This window comes from Mustela lutreola, chromosome 4 (genome assembly GCF_030435805.1).
Source record: "Mustela lutreola isolate mMusLut2 chromosome 4, mMusLut2.pri, whole genome shotgun sequence".
In the NCBI taxonomy this organism is placed as follows: domain Eukaryota; kingdom Metazoa; phylum Chordata; class Mammalia; order Carnivora; family Mustelidae; genus Mustela; species Mustela lutreola.
The window spans coordinates 65,344,266-65,352,032 of NC_081293.1; the positions used below are offsets into that span (position 1 = coordinate 65,344,266).

Consider the following 7,767-nt stretch of genomic DNA (forward strand, 5'->3'; position numbering starts at 1 on the left):
GGGGTAGATTTACTTAAAAAAAAAAAAAGTGTGTGTGCATTTGTGTGTGTTTGTGTGTGACAGAATATTACACAGCCACAAAGAGAATGACATTTTGTCATTTGCAAAAAAAAGAATGGCTCTAGAGAGTATAATGCTAAATGAAATAAGTCAGAAAGACAAATACCATATGATCTCATGGATATGTGGAATTTAAGAAACAAATGGACAAAGGAAAACAACAAACCAAAAATCCGGACTCTGGGGTGCCTGGATGGCTCAGTCAATTAAGCATCTGACTCTTGATTTCAGCTCAGTTCATGATCTCAGGTTTGTGAAATTGAGCCCCACATTGGGCTCCATGCTCAGTGTGGAGTCTGCTTGAGATTCTCTCTCTCCCTCTCCTTCCATCCCTCTCTCTACTCTCTCTCTCTTTCTCTAAATAAAACACACAAAATATATTTTTTAAAAATTCTCTTTAAATAAAAACAAACAAACAACAACAACAACAACAAAAAACCAACCCAGACTCTTAAAGGACATTTACCAGAGGGGAGGCGAGTGCAGGGATGGAGTCAAGTAGATGATGGGATTAAAGAGTGCAGGTGTTGGGATGAGCACTGCGTAATGTATAGAATTGTTGAATCACTAATATAACACTATGTTAAGTGTACTAGAATTAAAATTAAAATTTAAAAAAAGTCTCCAGTGAGATACCATCTCACACCAATTACTATGTTTTGGCTACTGTCAAGAAAACAAACAAACAACAACAGCAAAAAAATAGAAAGTAACAAGTGTTGGTGAGAAATTGAAACCATTGTACATTTTTGATGGGAATAAAAAGGAGTAGAGATGCTGTGGAAACCAGCATGGAAGGGCCTCAAAAAATTAATAATAAAATGACCACAAGACCCAGCAATTCTACTTGTAGATATATACCAAAAAGAATTGAAAGCAGGTCTCAAAATATACTGGTATACTCATATTCATAACAGTGTTACTCACAATAGCTAAAATGTGGAAGCGAGTCAAGTATCCACCCAAGCACAAATAGATAAGCAAAATGTGATATAATTCATATAATGGAATATTATTCAGCCTTAAATGAAGAATATTCTGATACATCTACAACATGGATAAACCTTGAGAACACCATGCTAAGTAAAGTAAGACTATCACAAAAAGACAAACACTGATTGATTCCACTTACACAAGATACCTAGATTAGTAAAAATCATAGAGAAAGAATGAAGAATGGTGGTTGTCGGGGAAAAGTGAGGTTATTGTTTAATGAGTATAGAGTTTCAGTTTTATAAGATGAAAGAGCCATAGAGATGGATGGTGGTGATGGTTGCACTTTATGAACATATTTAATGCCACCGAACTGTACAATTAAAATGGTTAGGATGGTAAATTTTGTTGTGTGTATTTTATCACAATAAAAAAAAAAACTTGGAAAAATATCATTATAATCCATCTCTTTCTATTAATTCTCACTACTATTACTAAAGTCTGGCCTGGGGTCAACAACAGACTAGCCACAGGCTGAATGCAGGCTAGAGACATGATTTTTTCGTTAATTAGTTGCCAATATAAAAGCGGGGGGGGGGGGGGCTCTCCAGATACTATTTTCCACATAGGAGAACCAAGATTCTTTAGAGAAATGACAGTTCTAAGTTTGGGCAGGAAATTTTAAAAGATGAGCTGGGACATCTTGTCATGCATGATAGTAAAGAAGTTATCAATTTCTTTGATTGTTAAAGCCAAATGACTCAGGAGCCTAATGTATAAAAAATGAGCTGATTTTATCATCAACAAGAACTGCAATACATTAAAAACCATCAAATATATTTAAATCCTTGAGTTCATAATTATAATAAAAACAATTAATTGATAACCAGGGAAGATGCTTGGGAATTAGCTCATTATTTTGAAGATATACAAGTAACAGGAAAGAGTCAAGTGTTCTTCCTGCCATCCCTAACAAAGTATACTGCAAAGTAACCAAATAATGGATAAGGGAAAGTTTCTTTTTACAGAAGTATTCTAGCTAATAACTAAAAAGAGTTTCTTTTTTTTAATTTTTTATTTTTTCAAAAGATTTTATTTATTTATTTGACAGAGAGATCATAAGTAGGCAGAGAGGCAGGCAGAAAGAGGAGGAAGCAGGCTCCCTGACCAGCAGAGAGCCCAATGCGGGGCTCGATTCCAGGACCCTGAGATCATGACGTGAGCCAAAGTCAGAGGCTTTAACCCACTGAGCCACCCAGGCACCCGTAAAAAGAGTTTCTTAGGTACACAATGCTACATACATATACAATTGACAATAGGAAATCACTATTCTGCAACCTCAAAAAACTAGTTGAGCCAGATACTCAATATGAATGGTCATTAACATTGTAGAAAAGAGGGACATCACATTTCAGGTCTCCTGGCACATGAAGGAACATAATACCACTTATCTAGCAGGTTTGTCCCAAAAAATTGAGCTGAAACTTGATCAAGCTTCTATATCTGACTACCACTTGACAGAAAATACAGAGGAAATGTGAAAATGTTAAATGATACTTTAAGGATGCAATCAGAAAAACCCAGACTCGAGAAGATATTTGCAAATGACATATCAGATAAAGGGCTAGTATCCAAAATCTATAAAGAGCTTAGCAAACTCAACACCCAAAGAACAAATAATCCAATCAAGAAATGGACAGAGGACATGAACAGACATTTCTGCAAAGAAGACATCCAGATGACCAACAGACACATGAAAAATTGCTCCACATCACTCGGCATCAGGGAAATACAAATCAAAACCACAATGAGATACCACCTCACACCAGTCAAAATGGCTAAAATTAACAAGTCAGGAAATGATAGATGCTGGCGAAGATGCGGAGAAAGGGGAACCCTCCTACACTGTTGGTGGGAATGTAAGCTGGTGCAACCACTCTGGAAAACAGCATGATGGTTCCTCAAAAAGTTGAAAATAGAGCTACCTTATGACCCAGCAATTGCACTACAGCGTATTTACCCTAAAGATACAAACGTAGTGATCCGAAGGGGCACGTGCACTCGAACGTTTATAACAGCAATGTCCACAATAGCAAAACTATGGAAAGAACCTAGATGTGCATCAACAAGATGAATGCATAAAGAAGGTGTATATATACACAATGGAATACTATGGAGCCATCAAAAGAAATGAAATCTTGCCATTTGTGACGACATGGATGGAACTAGAGGGTATTATGCTTAGCGAAATAAGTCAATCGGGGAAAGACAACTATCATATTATCTCACTGATATGAGGAAATGGAGAAGCAATGGTTGGGGGGTTGGGGGGTAGGAAAAGAATAAATGAAAGAAGATAGGATCAGGAGGGAGACAAACCACAAGAGACTCTTAACATCACAAAACAAACTTTGGGGAGCCGGGGGGGTGGGGTAGGGAGAGGGTGGTGAGGTTATGGACATTCAGGAGGGTACGTGCTATGGTGAGTGCTGTGAAGTGTGTAAACCTGGAGATTCACAGACCTTTTCCCCTGGGGCTAATTACACATTATGCGTTTACAAAAAAATTAAAAAATTTAAAAAAAATAAAGGGTCCCAGAATCACAAAGAAAAACCCAGACTCTGGAAAAGTTTACAAAACAAACATCCCAGTTTCTTTAATACATGAAAAAAATGCAAGATGCCCATGAAGGATTATCTCCTAATACTCTGGGGTTTAAAGTTCAGACTTTAAGCATCAGTGTGTCTTAGAGACTAGTACTGCCTCTGCCATTTATCAGCCATTTGCATGGAGAAATTAATTTAACCTCTTCAAGCTCAGGCTTCTTTACCTATAAAATAGGTAAATACTAATCGCAACTATGTCCATTGAGATAATGGACATAAAACACTTAGCTCATTGCCTAACTTATAGTCCATGCAAAATAAGTTATTTTTATAATCTTCATCAGTAAAGAATGTGTGCTGAATGAATGATTAAATGAATGACTAGAATTAATCGGCTAAAAATACTATGAGCTATTCTTGGCTGATAATGTTGGCCATGTCATTTACTCAATATTTATAGGGCACTGGAGCTAGTACAAAATGCGTAAGATGTGACCTTTTCGAAAAGAAATCCTCCATGTCTTAATCCCAAGGAATACTAACTAATGAGGTTGTCAAAGCCCCTCTAAAAGCCTGCTGGGAAGAACTTTCAGAATAGAGGACCATTGTTCATTGTCCTTTCCTATAGAACCTGACTGAGGGCGGGTAATGCCCATCGTCGTGCGTGTACTCTGTATCACTGAAACACTTCAGAACCACTCACGTTCTTAACAGACCTTGGCTGCTTTCGTCTGGTTCCTTCTTGCTCTTGTCACTCCCACCTGTTCATTCCCCCTTTCCATGCGCAATGTTTCCTTCTGCTGCATACAGCACCTGAGGGTCAAAAGATGGACTTATTCATTGGGATAACTCGGATTGGGAAAAAATAAGCAAACAGAATGTTGCCAGAATGTTAAGAGAACAAGTACTTCCTCATTAGAGAAGAGACGACTGACCTGCTTAAAAGTGGAGATTTGAATGACTAACGCAGGACAGAGAGCTTCCACCTTAGAAACACTCAACTTACAAATGACCCAGACACACATTACTGCCCTGCCCCGGCCCCACCCCAGGAAGCTGCTGTTGTCATCGGCAACACTAGGTGCAGGAAGCGGGTGGAAATGAAGATTTTATACAATCAGGGGGTTCAAAATAAAAGGGAAAAATTGAGACAAGAATAGCTTTTTTTCCCAACCATATCTCAAGTTTATTTACTTAACTCTGTTTTACTGGCTGAAATTCTGTATTATAGAGAGCCATGGTTAGTAAGCAGGGCTTTAAAAAAAAAAAACAAAAAACTACTCCCAATGGGAGTTTATGTGATCTTCTATTACTTTCAGGCCAATTTTTCACTAATGATATGAGAGATTCTTAATGTCAGTGGGTTTATTTTTTAATGTCAATATTTTTAATCAGATAGAAAGAGTGCCCTGATTTCCTACCAACCACAATAGATAGTCAGCACCACAGGCAGTGTCCTGAGCAAGGGACATTCCCTTGTAAGTCTAATTCACAGCCACCATGTGTAGGAAACCCAATAACCATTTTTATGTGTAATGCAACAGGAAAGGAGCCCCCTGGAGTTCTTTCTTAAGGATCTCTAAGATGGATGACATAGACTTGAGACAGTCGCAGCAAATTCTGCTCCCTGGAGGAAGGCTAATCAAAGAAAGAGACAAAGAGAAAGAGAACAGACAAAGAGAAGCTGATCTGAAAATTGTATAAGGAAACAGACACACAGAAAGAGAAGGGGGGAAAAATCCTGCTGAAGTCATTTGAACTCCTAGATATTATGGACTTCCTAGTTATATAACCCAATACAGTCTTGATGTACTTAAGATACACTGGACTGTGTTTTTTGTCCCTTCTAAACAAAAACCCTAGAAGAGCTTCATTCTCGGACCCACTGGTTCACTTCCTGGTTTGTCTCTCTCTGACCACTCAGCAGGCGTCCGCCTGGTTTCCCAGAGTAGTGACCTCTCTCCTCAGGTCCTTGTCTTCCAAAGGCAGCACCACGAGTAAGACTGGCCCGTTCCCCAGGTCAGCTTCTCTCCCTGGAGCTGACCTCTGAAGGGGGAATGCTATACTTCTAGGTGCAGCATCCCTTCCTAATTATGTGATCTGGACCCTTATTTTCTTCCTGTGTTGTTGGATATACCTTGAACAGTACTATATAGGATTCCAGATATTTCTCAGCAGTTTTTGAAAGTAGACATACATCATGAAGGTCCCCAGAGCTGGGTTGAAAATACTTGCATTGGTAGAGTTAAGTGAACAGTGGAATACGATGGGTAACTGATGGGCATTTGTTTATTTCATTTCAGGTCTGAGCTCAGGTTTTTGCCAAGTTTATTTCAATGTAGTTTGTGTAGTCATTTCCCAGAAATTATATGACCTTCTAGGATCTTTTTAGATTTTTTTTTACACTTTATTACAAGGGAGGGGTATTTAAAAAATAAAAAAAGAAAAGAGAGAAAGAAACCACATTGAATTCTACCTTTCTTTTTTTAAAAATATTTTTTATGTATTCATTTGAGAGAGAGAGCATACCTAAGCGCAAGCACAGGCACAAGCAGGGGAGAGGGGGTGGGGACAGAGGGAGAGGGAGATGCAAACTGTCCACTGAACAAGGAGCCCAATGAGAAACTTGATCCCAAGACCCAGGGATCATGACCCGAGCTGAAGGCTGAAGGCAGATGCCTAACCAACTGAGCCACCCAGGCACCCCTAATTCTTCCTTTCTAAAATAAGTATTTCCTTCCAGTTTGCACCTAATGTATTTCTTTTTTTTTCTTTTAAAGGTCAGAAAACCTTTTTTTCCCCCCCTAAAGCTCTGCCATAGATTTTTAGCACGTACTGATGGTCACTGGCTCTATGAGGTCTCCATAGCCGGCAAACAGAGTCTGGCCATCAGCAGACAAGGCCAGAGAGGTACACTGGGGTGTTTCTGCCTTGCTGCTGGTACTGATAACTTCCTGCTTCAGTTCGTCTACAGTGATCTTGCCTTCTGAGTCCCAGATCTCGATGCTGGGGCCCGTGGCCATATACAGCCCATGTCTGTTAGGACTGAAGCCCAGGACACTGACGATATCTCCACCATCTGGAGTATAAAGATGCTTGCCTTTGCTGAGGTCCCACAGCATAGTCTGGCCCCCTGTGCCTCCAGAAGCAGAGGGATCCATCTGGAGACACAGTCGCAATGTCCAGGTACCCTGTGCGGTTGAAGTGGTTAGTCTTCAGCTTGTAGTTTGCCTCGTTCCATATATTGACCAACTTGTCCCGGCCGTAGCAGGCAGTGATAGGGTCGCTGCTACTGGACGAGAAGCAGACACAAGTCACCCACTCCGAATGGCTCGCATCCTGGACGGTACATTTGCATACACCCAGAATATTCTACCGCTCGATGGTTTTGTCTACGGAGCCAGAGACAATTTGCAGTGTTATCAGAGGTTAAGGCCCCACTAAGCACATCCTTGGTATGGCCTACAAATCTGTGTGTGGTGGTACCCATTGTAGATCCCAAAGTTGAAGGGTTCCACCACAAGAATCTGAGAGGGCAAACTGGCCATCCGAGGAGATGACCCTGGGAAGCCCACCATGGATGCCCTAGTTAGTCTCCTCCCTGGTGAGCTTCTACATGATGATGGTCTTCTCTTGAGAGGCAGATGGTATGTCCGGGAACTGGGGAGGGACGAGAATCTGCGTCAACCAGCCTTTGTGGTACCCTCAAGGGTACCACAAAGTGTCCTCTGCTCAGTCATGGCAGTGGTGACATCAGGTGTTCCCGTGGTAATAAGGATGGAGCTGGAAGGCTCAGAGAGACTAGCACCGAAGCCACTCCAGCCACAGCCCTAGTGAGGAATAAAGAGCTGCATTGGATGTATCTCTATTTTTTCCACATGTGGAATCCCAGTGATTTAATTGTCTGCTTTGTCACTTATATTAAAAAATAAAAGCTTTTCTCCATGCCTGGTCTTCATAAATGTAATTTAATAGCTATATAAGTAATACAATGGAACTGTAAACAGAAATATAATTTTAATTCTATCTATTCCTTCCAATAGGTATATAATTTACATGATATTCATAATTCATCTTATCGAGTCGCCAGACATTTTAATTTTTCCCAATGGAAAGTGGGGTTATTGGGTCAAAAATCTATGAACAGCTCTTGCTGTGTATTATACAA

General features: G+C 40.1%; 1 pseudogene; it reads right to left on the reverse strand.

Annotated features, from left to right (window-relative positions):
• Positions 1-6,403: 6,403 nt before the first annotated feature.
• On the reverse strand, positions 6,404-7,354 carry LOC131828933 (small ribosomal subunit protein RACK1-like; annotated as a pseudogene).
• Positions 7,355-7,767: the final 413 nt, after the last annotated feature.